Source organism: Schistocerca nitens, chromosome 10 (genome assembly GCF_023898315.1).
Source record: "Schistocerca nitens isolate TAMUIC-IGC-003100 chromosome 10, iqSchNite1.1, whole genome shotgun sequence".
Lineage (NCBI taxonomy): Eukaryota > Metazoa > Arthropoda > Insecta > Orthoptera > Acrididae > Schistocerca > Schistocerca nitens.
In genome coordinates, this window is record NC_064623.1 from 30,703,516 (window position 1) to 30,715,889 (window position 12,374).

General features: G+C 35.2%; 1 protein-coding gene across 5 annotated transcripts in view; it reads right to left on the bottom strand.

Annotated features, from left to right (window-relative positions):
• Positions 1-11,896, bottom strand: part of LOC126210216 (uncharacterized) — a 131,750-nt gene extending 119,854 nt beyond the window's left edge. For 2 of the 5 annotated variants that reach the window (XR_007540625.1, XR_007540623.1), the window contains exon 1: positions 11,752-11,896. The gene's annotated coding sequence lies outside the window, so the exon portion shown is untranslated. Of the gene's footprint in view, positions 1-2,954; positions 3,073-11,751 lie in introns of all 5 variants that reach the window. The other 3 variants (XR_007540624.1, XR_007540627.1, XR_007540626.1) reach the window with 3 other exon arrangements.
• Positions 11,897-12,374: the final 478 nt, after the last annotated feature.

Genomic DNA, 12,374 nt, shown 5'->3' on the forward strand with positions numbered 1-12,374 from the left:
AAAGGAGAAAATATAAAAATGCAGTAAATGAAGCAGGCAAAAAGGAATACAAACGTCTCAAAAATGAGATCGACAGGAAGTGCAAAATGGCTAAGCAGGGATGGCTAGAGGACAAATGTAAGGATGTAGAGGCTTGTCTCACTAGGGGTAAGATAGATACTGCCTACAGGAAAATTAAAGAGACCTTTGGAGAGAAGAGAACCACTTGTATGAATATCAAGAGCTCAGATGGAAACCCAGTTCTAAGCAAAGAAGGGAAGGCAGAAAGGTGGAAGGAGTATATAGAGGGTTTATACAAGGGCGATGTACTTGAGGACAATATTATGGAAATGGAAGAGGATGTAGATGAAGACAAAATGGGAGATATTATACTGCGTGAAGAGCTTGACAGAGCACTGAAAGACCTGAGTCGAAACAAGGCCCCGGGAGTAGACAACATTCCATAAGAACTACTGATGGCCTTGGGAGAGTCAGTCACGACAAAACTCTACCATCTGGTGAGCAAGATGTATGAGACAGGCGAAATACCCTCAGACTTCAAGAAGAATATAATAATTCCAATCCCAAAGAAAGCAGGTGTTTACAGATGTGAAAATTACCGAACTATCAGTTTAATAAGTCACAGCTGCAAAATACTGACGTGAATTCTTTACAGACGAATGGAAAAACTGGTAGAAGTGGACCTTGGGGAAGATCAGTTTGGATTACGTAGAAATGTTGGAACACGTGAGGCAATACTGACCTTACGACTTATCTTAGAAGAAAGATTAAGAAATGGCAAACCTACGTTTCTAGCATTTGTAGACTTAGAGAAAGCTTTTGACAATGTTAACTGGAATACTCTCTTTCAAATTCTGAAGGTGGCAGGGGTAAAATACAGGGAGCGAAAGGCTATTTACAATTTGTACAGAAACCAGATGGCAGTTATAAGAGTCGAGGGGCATGAAAGGGAAGCAGTGGTTGGGAAAGGAGTGAGACAGGGTTGTAGCCTCTCCCCGATGTTATTCAATCTGTATATTGAGCAAGCAGTAAAGGAAACAAAAGAAAAATTCGGAGTAGGTATTAAAATTCATGGAGAAGAAGTAAAAACTTTGAGGTTCGCCGATGACATTGTAATTCTGTGAGAGACAGCAAAGGACTTGGAAGAGCAGTTGAACGGAATGGACAGTGTCTTGAAAGGAGGATATAAGATGAACATCAACAAAAGCAAAACGAGGATAATGGAATGTAGTCAAATTAAGTCGGGTGATGCTGAGGGAATTAGATTAGGAAATGAGACACTTAAAGTAGTAAAGGAGTTTTACTATTTAGGTAGTAAAATAACTGATGATGGTCGAAGTAGAGTGGATATAAAATGTAGACTGGCAATGGCAAGGAAAGCGTTTCTGAAGAAGAGAAATTTGTTAACATCGAGTATAGACTTAAGTGTCAGGAAGTCATTTCTGAAAGCATTTGTATGGAGTGTAGGTATGGAAGTGAAACATGGGCGATAACTAGTTTGGACAAGAAGAGAATAGAAGCTTTCGAAATGTGGTGCTACAGAAGAATGCTGAAGGTAAGGTGGGTAGATCACGTAACTAATGAGGAGGTATAGAATAGGATTGGGGAGAAGAGAAGTTTGTGGCACAACTTGACTAGAAGAAGGGATCGGTTGGTAGGACATGTTTTGAGGCATCAAGGGATCACAAATTTAGCATTGGAGGGCACCGTGGAGGGTAAAAATCGTAGAGGGAGACCAAGAGATGAATACACTAAGCAGATTCAGAAGGATGTAGTTTGCAGTAGGTACTGGGAGATGAAGAGGCTTGCACAGGATAGAGTAGCATGGAGAGCTGCATCAAACCAGTCTCAGGACTGAGGACCACAACAACAACAACATTAAAAAAAAAAAAAAAAAAAATGTAATAACGTAAGTTGTTCATTGAAAGACAAATTTTTTTTCTCAGAGGTGACACCAGTTGGCCTATTGTTTTAAGTATTGTAAATAATTTTAGGCCTTCTGAAAGTGTAGATATAAATGATCTTTCTAGTAATATGTTAAAAAACAGCCAGTTGTATAGTACTTCATCTCACTTATTGTATAAATGAATGTTTAAATGAAGGTGTATTTCCAGAGGTGTCAAAATTATCAAGAGTTGTGCCCATTTATAAGAAGGGAGAGAAAAATTGCCATTCTAGTTATCGCCCAGTATCTCTGACACCAGTTTTTTCTAAGGTTTTAGAATCCATTATTTACTACCAGTTATGTGATTATTTGGAACATAACATTCTTTCTGCTGCACAATTTGGATTTAGGAAGGGCCAAATCTACTGTTCATGCTACTGACTCTTTGATAAAAAACGTGCTTAGGGCTTATGAGGGGGAAGAACTTTGCTCAGGCAACTTTTTATGACCTTAGCAAAGCCATCGACTGTGTAGAGCATAGTTAACTTCTCAACAAATTAGTTCATTATGGCATCATTAACAATAATGTAGATAACATATCTGAATCATTTCTTAATAACCATAAACAAATTGTGTGTAATGGGAACAAGAGATTGCAGGTAGCTGACGTTAAGTGCGGTGTGCCACAAGGTTCAGTTTCGAGACCTTTGTTATTCATTCTAATGATAAATGATTTGCCTTTTTATATAAATACTCACTCCATCCTCTATGCTGATGATACTACTTTTTTCAATATTGATTCAGACTTTGATACCCTTCAAACTATGACCAGACACACTATCGCAAGCAGCAATCTGATTCTGAGCTAATGAATTTTTGCTCAATGAGAGTAAAACTCAGCAAACAGTATTTAGTTTAAGAGATTTGCCAGTAGAAGATTGTCTAGGTAGTGTTAAGTTTTTAGGTATTGTCACTGAAAGTTAATTGTCTTGAGAGCCACACATTCGTATGTTAGTGCAAGGTTGTCTAGAGTGGTGTACTTGTTAAGAAATTTAAAAAAATTATGTACCTTTGGGTTATGTAAGAACAGCCTTTTTGCTTTTCTTCTTTTTGCTTTTCTTCACAGTAACATATCCTATGGTCTTTTATTTTGGGGTAATAGTACGCACATTCAGGATATTTTGGTACTACAAAAGAAAGTTATTAGGATTACTACAAACTCAGAAAATCATGTCCACTGCAGGCCACTGTTTACTGACTTACAAATATTAACTGTAATAAACTTATACATTTACACTGTTCTCTTATACACAAAAAATAACTTACCAGAATACCAGCTTAGACAGGATCTACACTCCCAGTGCACTAGAAATAATAGGCATATTGACACACCTTACTGTAAATTATCGAAAACATTGAAGAGCTATGAAGTTATTGGTATGAAATCTGCCTGTAGAATGGGTAGAAGCTACACTCGACTTATTTAAGCACAGATTGTACATTTGGTTATTGATTAATCCTTTTTACTCAATTAATGAATTTTATGAATGTGATAATTTGATGACATAGAAGTAACTGTTGGAGAGAGTACCATAATTTCTCTAATGCTGTTAATGTAAGATGCTTTATTTGTATTTTTGTAATTCTGACATTGTCTATAGCTGTAATCAGTTGAATGACAATATAATTTAATATTTTATTTATTTATTTGTATGTCTTTTGCAAGCATAATATTTCTGATCGAGAAAGAAGAAGTGGTTCTGCATTTGAAAACACTTCAAACTAGATTTGAAAACTGTGTAGCAATAAAAGGAACAAGACATTTCCACAAATTCCTTGGCATTGCAGAAGGGTCGACCGAAGCATCCGATCCCACCCGTCGGCTTTGACCCGTGACTTAAGGCTGTTGTGGTGTGTGACGTCACGACGGTGCGGAATTTAGTTTGTGAGAGTGGCGTGTTTGTAGGTGTTGCTTTGATGCGATCGGTGGTGCTCTCTGGTGGTGTGTTAGGTGATGTTTTTGGTTTAGTTTGTGAGTGCGACGTCGTGTGTGAATTTTGGTAAATTGCTTTTTTTATATCTTTGGTAGGTATGGATATGACTGACAGGGTCAACAGTTTTCGGTTGTCAGCTATGATGGGTGACAGTGCATTGTCTCTGATAAAATTTCTTCAACTATTCGGATTTTTGGATGAAGTCGTGAAGTGTTCAGTATGTCGTGAAGAAATGAGGCTTACTTAAAGTTCCGGCGTCTCGGACCAGGGATGGCTGTATGTGGAGATGTCATAAAGATAACAGGTCAAGGGAAGTGTTCGATCCCAATGTGTGGCTGTGAATGTTGGTATTGGTATCGGGAGATGTTTTTGAGCTATATAGGTCAAGGGAAGTGTTAGGTCCTAATTTACGGGATCGGGAGCTGCTGTTGAGCTATATAGGTCAAGGGAAGTGTTCGATCCCAATTTATGAGAGCGGGAGCTCCTGTTGAGCTATATAGGTCAAGGGAAGTGTCTGATTCCAGATGATATTGTGTTTAGTGGTACTTGGGGTGTTTTGTGATGTCGTTTTGCGTGGTTTTGTATGGAGGCGGGTGTCTAAATTGGTTTGTATTTAGTTTGTCCCCACCCAAAAACCCCCTATTTCCCGCGCTTGTCCAATTAGCGTCATTAGGCTTTTTGTGGAACGTGTGTGTGTTTTGTTTTTCGATGTATTTTCGTCCTCATAATGTGTACGTAACGACTTTATATGCGCCATAAAATCGGGGTTTATGGTCGTTTCCGCCATATTTGTGACGTCGTGGGTCAAAGCAGACGGGCTGGATCGAACGCTTCCATATTTCCTTGCAGAAAACTTAGTTTGATGCTACGTAACATCAGAAACCGAAATTTATGAGGATCATTGAGTCAGTAAAATTACATCTCTGTCTTTAATGTCGAATGACATAGTGGCATGTGTGTATGGACGGTTGTGGCTTGCAGAGGTTGAAAGAATAAGTTTGGAAAACAATGATGTTTTTGTGCATTTTTACCACCCTGCTGGCCCAAGAAAACCATTCAAGAAATCTACTAGTGACAAAGTTTGGATACCAATGAGAAATGTTTTAAGGAAACTTTCAGGTTCTTGAACTTACTACAGCAACTGGGAGGTATTATTCTACATCACAGAAGCTGTCTGGAGAAATAGAGTGTTATTAACATTCACCACCAGGTTTAGGAAGTCGCATCTCGAAGGATGGTAATTGCAAATACTTATATTAAGTATGTCAGAATAATATAAATGTTAATTTCAGTGATGTTTCCAAATATTTGTAGATAATTCAGTAGGCTACCTTACTTCAATAATAACTGATTGTATCCCGCCAATATCACACATGAATAGGCAACAGCCATAAGATCAGTTGTAGAGTAATGTAAATTATTTCCTCATTTTCAAAAATTCATATCTTTGTTCACATTCAGATACCAATGTTGAAATTTTTGCAGTACATTGTCATCATATAGTTGTACAAACTGTGCAAAAATCATATTTTTATGTTCGGTCCCACCTGAGATAACTAACCCCAAACTTAACAAAAAGTGAAAATTTTCAAATTTCAAAAATTCATAAAAAATTAAGGAAACATTTGTAAGTGTTCTTGCTCAATATGAGGCTAGTAGTGTATGATATCTAACTATAGGGAAAAATAGACTTCATAAATCACTCCTTGTTTGTTATTTTTGGGCCTAAAAAGCAGATTTTTGAAAATTTGTATACCAAACTTTGGATTTCATTTTGACTGGTTATTTTTGAATTTGGGGTATTTTGTTTAATAGACAATGTTGTAGAGGACACTTTTCTAAAAACAGTCATGTCAATTGCAATGTTGTAACTTAACCCAGTGCAGGGTCATTCCATGTCAAGTCACCCAGGCCTTGACACCAACCATGTCAGATTTTGATGAAACTTGGTACAATTACTTCTTTTATCATCCTGAAAGCATTTGTAAAATTTTTTTGCTCTATCTCTTATAGTTTTTTTTTTTTTTATAAATTTTTAAAGTTTTTAGATTTGGCGTTGTTTCAGCAGTCGGAAACTGTAACTTAAACGTGTCCTCACAACTAAAAAAATTTGTATATTAAAGAATACTCAAGATATCAGTACGAAATTTTGGAATAAGTTTGTGTATTATATCTAAATGTTAAAAAAAATTACCATAAAGATATATTAAATTCTTCCAAATGAAAAAAATTTTCAAGTTTTTTATTTTTTATTTTTAGCTAACGGATGTTTAGTTTTACAAAAACTGCAATATCTAGTCTCAGACCTGATAGAAAGCTCAAATTTGTTTTAAAATACTCTTAATTGTATAGGCTATTATATAAAAGAAAAATTATGTTGGCTTTTTAACCTGTTTAATAGTTATCTAATTTTTAAAATAATATTAATTATATTTTAAAAATAAAAAATACCAAGTGACTTAGACACCGAAAATAAGTTTTTGTCTTCTTGGAGTAACAATGTACACTTGGATTTTGTATTGTTACTCCTGTGTTTTGAAGTAAAAAATTATTACAGTGTTAAATAGTGCTTGGATAGTATTTTATTAAGTTTATTCGAACTCTCATTAAGTACTGTTACTTAGTTTACAGAGATTCTTTTCCAATATCCTATAAAAGTAACCACAACAGTAATCAGACCAAAAGTGAAATCAGTATGTCAGATATTCAAACCTGTAGTGTAGGGTTATTTAAAAAATCTGACTGTTTCCAAACAACCTACACACCTTCAAAAAAGTTACAACCGGTATCAGAATTGAGTGAGGAAGAAAAAGATTTGATCCACTTACGATCTGGAATTAATCTGTGTGAATTTAAGAATATATGTTCACACCACAGCTACTACTTTTTAAATGTTTTTGAAAAGTATCAAACAACATGTGTAGACCCACCAAAAAAACACAAAAAGCCCATCAAAAAATCGTTGAGAAGTGTAAGCTTGGATCTTTCTAAACAATTACTGACAAAAAATATTAGCATAAAACCTGGACAAAAGCTTTGCTCAACATGCCGTAACTTTTGTGAGGAAAAATTAAGAGTTGAAGTCAATGAAAGTGAAACAGATGATGAAGTCATGGTTGAATTAGAATCATTGGAATCCAGAAATGAATCCCTTGTACAAACAAACATTGCTCTTGATTATTTAGGTTTAACACCGATAAAGCTTCATGGCTTGTCAGAACAAAGTAAAGGGTCTTATTTTAAAAGGAAGGTTAGCAGTATTGAAAAGACTGCCAAAAATGCGGTTTCAAAAGCATTAAAATATGATGCACCAAGTTCTGATGATGACGAAGATAAAAGTGTGGTTGAGAAAGCAAAGGATTTTGATGTAATGATTTCTCTTATGAAAGAGAAGATTTCATCTGTTGGGAGGTCTAGAAAAATCCAGATTCTGACCTTGGCTCCAGATTCTTGGACTCGAAATAAAGTGATGAAAGAATTTAATGTAAGTGAGTACATGGTGCGACAAGCTAGAAAGCTAAAATCTGAAAAGGGTATTTTGGAAACTCCTGGTCCAAAAAAAGGTAAAACTCTTTCTGAAAATACAGTAAGACTTGTAACAGATTTTTATGAAAAGGATGAAAGTTCCAGAGTGCTACCTGGAACAAAAGACAAAGTAAGTGTTCAAAAAAATGTGTACATGCAAAAAAGACTCATTTTGTGTAACTTGAGAGAACTCTATTATTCTTTCAAATGGGAGAATCCCGAGGTAGAAGTAGGATTTTCAAAATTTTGTTTCTTGAGACCTAAATGGTGTATCCTTGCTGGTGCTGCAGGCACACACACTGTATGTGTATGCAGTATCCACCAGAATGTTGAACTATTACTGGATGCTGTGAAAATTGAAGAATCTTATAAAGACCTAATTAAGATGCTTGTGTGCAACACGGAAAACCAAAACTGCATGCTACATCATTGCGACAGCTGTCCTGCAAATACTGCACTAACTGAGTACTTAACTGAAAAACTAAGTGAAGATTATGATTTAGAAGAAGAAATTGTAATCAGTCAGTGGGTTAACACAGACAGGGCAGAAATGATCAAACAGTCTATCAGTGTTGAAGACTACATTTCTTTATTGGTTAGGTCATTGGAAAAGCTCACCCCGCACTCGTTTATAGCAAAATCCCAATCAGCAGCCTTTAAAAGATTGAAAGAAGACCCACCACCCAAAACAGCAATTATTGTCATGGATTTCAGTGAAAATTATTCCTTTGTTATACAAAATGAGATCCAAAGTTACCACTGGAATAGAGGTGGTTGTACTCTACACCCAGTTGGAGTTTTTCTAAGAAATGAGGAAAACAATGTTTTTGTTTCCAACCACTGTTTTATTAGTGACGACCAAGAACATGACACTGGTTTTGTTAACTTTGTACAAAAAGAAATTACAAAGTGGCTGTCATTACATCATACTGACATTGACTCAGTTCACTACTTTACAGATGGTTGTGCTGGGCAGTACAAAAATAGAAACAGTTTTAAAAATTTGACTGAACACTTGAGAGACTTTAATTTGAAGGCCCAACACTCTTTTTTTGCAACAAGTCATGGGAAGTCAATTTGTGATGGCCTAGGAGGAACTATTAAAAGAATTTTAAGGAAAGCCAGTCTACAGCTTTCAGACAAAGAACAAATAATGACAGCAATCGATGTGTACAAGTTTTGTGAAAAAAATATTGAAAACATTCATTTTCACTTTATTGACAAAAAAGAAGCTGATTTGCTACGGTTAAAACTAGAAAAACGTTTTTCAGCAACCCGAACCATTCCTGGAACTAGAAGTTTTCATAACTTCAAACCACTTCCAACAAACAACCTTGAAATTAGAAGGACTACAGATAGTGTAAAACCCTCCTTAGTCTTTTCTTTCCATTCTTCTTCTGATTGGGTTCGTGTTGAACCATCCGTAAATAGCTATGTGGCTGCAAATTATGATGGTAACTGGTACTTTGGACTGGTAAAAACAATATTCAATGATGAAGAAGATGCAGAAATTCTATTTCTACATCCTTCAGGACCAGCTGCATCATTTTATTGGCCTGAAAGAGAAGATTCCTGCATAGTGCCTTTGGAGCACATAGTCTGTGTAGTGGACGCACCTCAATCAAGCGGCACTGGGAGAATGTATTACTTCAAAAAAGACTGTATCAAAAGAACTGAAAGCTCTTGGATGAAGTGGAAAAACAGTTTGAATCAGCATTAATGTTTATTAAAAATACAAAATTACTCAAAAAATTCAATGTTTTGAGCAATCAGTTGGGTTATACATAAGTGTCGTAAGTAAACTATCTTCGTACATAATTCTAATGTAATCTACTATAATTAATAAACATGTTAAAAAGCCATCATTATTTTTGTTTTATCAAGTAGCCTATATGTTTAAGAGTAAATTAAAACAAATTTGAGCATTCTATCAGGTCTGAGACTCTAGATATTGCAATTCTTATAAAACAAAACATCCGTTAAAAAAAAAAAAAAAGAATATATATATATATATATATATATATATATATATATATATATATATATATATATATATATATATATATATATATATTCATAGAAAATATTAATATATTTTAATAGCATCATTTTTATCTTCAAATACGTATAATAAATAAACTTGCTGCAAAAATTCATGATGTTATCTAAAAGAGTTTTTAAGATAAGCAAATTTAAAGTTATGAATACAAATTAAATTGACCATTTCCGAAGGTTCAGAAAACGCAAAACATAAAAACTTTAAAAATTTATAAAAAAAAAAAAAAAAAAAAAACTGTAAGAGATACAGCAAAAAAAAAATTGCAGGTGTTGTCAGGATGGTATTAGAACCATTTGAGCCAAATTTCATGAAAATCTAAGGAGGTGGGTGTAAAATTTATTTTTTATTGGGTGATTTGATATGGAATGACCCTGCAGAGATAATTGTATTTTTGCTAACTTCTCTCCAACTGAAACATCATGTGCTTACAAACGAAAATGGCCGCCATTCAGTAAAGGTGCAAGATAAATATTTTTAAAAACTGTTTTGAACTTCTCAATTATAGGGTAATCACATAAAAAAAATTAAAAAGTTAGAAATGGTCAAGCAACCAAAATAATTTTTATTGCACCACCTCATTTGGCTTGACCCTTACTTGCAACAAATTTCATTACCGGTAAGGAATAAATATACTGAGAAGCAGTGGTTAGAATACTAAGTTCCTTGAACAGATTTCTACAAGATGTTCAATTTACACCACAAATGATTCTTATCACACGCTTTTGCACCCTAAAGCTTTTGTTCGGTTTGACAAGTTGCCTCAGAATATGATCCCATATGACAGAATAGAATGAAAGACACAAAGTATACAAGTTTTTTTATATTTATAACTCCTACCTCTGATAATGTTTTTCATACTGGCTTATCACTACACAGCTGTTCAACGTGTGTTTGTGTGTGTGTGTGTGCGTGAGAATGAATAGTAGAACTGGTAAAAATAAACAAGACATTATAAACGATAAGCAGCTGTCAGCCCTGCTAACAGCATGTTGGAATGCTCGTAGAAAAGGACTCTCGCTTCTTTCATTTTGTTCTTAGTAATCAAGGCACGTGTAAACATTTACTGACTTAATATGTGAAGTATTGTCCCATTCCTCTATTTTAATTGGTAAATTAAAACATTCTACCAGTAATAACTTTACAAAAGCACTTTTATAAATGTCCAAATTATTAGGCATTTAAAACTGCTTTGGGCAAATTCGCGTTTAGAAAAGTACTGCCAACTGAGTATTTATCCGGCTCACATCACTAACTCTACCTGATATGAAACTTTAAGAAAGTCAAAACACAATTTATCTATGGACTAGTTCAATGGGGAAATATTTATAGTTCCCAATTTGTACGTACTCCCAAGTTCTTGTTTATGCCAAAGAGAATGCGCATGCATATGAAGCCAGGATCTGAAGCGTGATAAATGTTCCATGGACTAACCTATCCAAGACTAAAAATAATTTTACACACAACGGCTTGGTGTTTCTGGACCAGATACCACAAAGTGTTAGAGAACTGCCACGCAAATTTAAAAGGGTTATGGAATCATGGCTAAAATGAAAGTCCTACAATGTCGAGGAATTCATAGGCAATAGCGTAAACGATTTAATTATAGTGTGAATTAAATGATGTACATTATAAGCTGTGTAATATAGACGTGTAAAACTATATTCCGTATTAAAATACTCTGTAAAGAAATAACTTTTTCCAGACGATGTCTAATGCAATGGCAATGTATCTTCAGACAAATAAAACGATTTAAGTGACTCATTCGCCAAAACGATTCTAACTTGTAATCTCAACTTAAGTAATTACTGAGCTTTCTGAATAAATCTACCACAAAACATTCTGAACTGCACCGTTAATTCAGTCAAGTTCTCACAAATTTCAAGACGATACGTATCTAAATACACAACAGGCAGTCTATAAAATTCTAAGTTATTAAGCTGCTCTCCTGACTGACTAGACTGATCAGTTGTTTCAGAAAACTGAATTTTCACAAGCTTCAACCAATAATTTTTACCAATCGTGTGAACATTCATTCTACCTGAACCACAGAAAGTTGCAAAAAACCTAACTTATCCCTGCTGTTGCAAGTCCATTCATTACATGATACCGCGGATTTATATATACCGATTCGCACCCGCCATCGCAATTTTAAACATATAGCAGACCTACGCGCTTCGTGCTTACTACAGGGCAACGAACGCATCCAAATAACGGGCTACGGTATCGATTGCAGTTACTAAATCCATAACCATAAGCACGGAAAAGGTTTTGGTACTTTTAGAACGTACCTCAGCCACACAAATCACTTCGCAAAAGCAGTACGATGTTCCGCCTCGCTTTTTACACCACAGTTACTTCAAAAAATATTCTTTCTAATGACCGACACCATTAACTACACCACCTTGTCCCACTCAACAATGCGCAGACTCCAAAGTTCTGTCGCCTGTCAGGTTGTCCAACATTGCGAAATGAACTAGCGCAACAGCATTGCGTTTTTGAGAACATATAGAACTGAAGAAGCCATCAATAAAATACGCAATCATTTGTGTCTTTTTCTATTTTTAATGTGTTAATATCGCAAACATGATTTGTAAATGTCAGTGTTCTCAGATAGAGTAAACTTTCAAAGTACATGTTTCTTTATGTCTCTCCGCCAACATCACGAAATTAAATGTTTTAACACCAATGGTAGACAACTTCTGCCTCATAGGATCATTCCGAGCTTAGAAAAATGACAGTTTCTGTTTACTTAGGAACCTTTTTCTTTCATTATTGTGAGTGGGGCAAGGATGGAGGGAAGGGCCAGCTGTTCACACGGTAGCCCGATGTAAGGGGGAAAAAGGGTGGGGGTGCCCTTCACTTAGTAAAACATACGGTACCTCTGAATTTATTCTAAAAGATGAAGTTAACG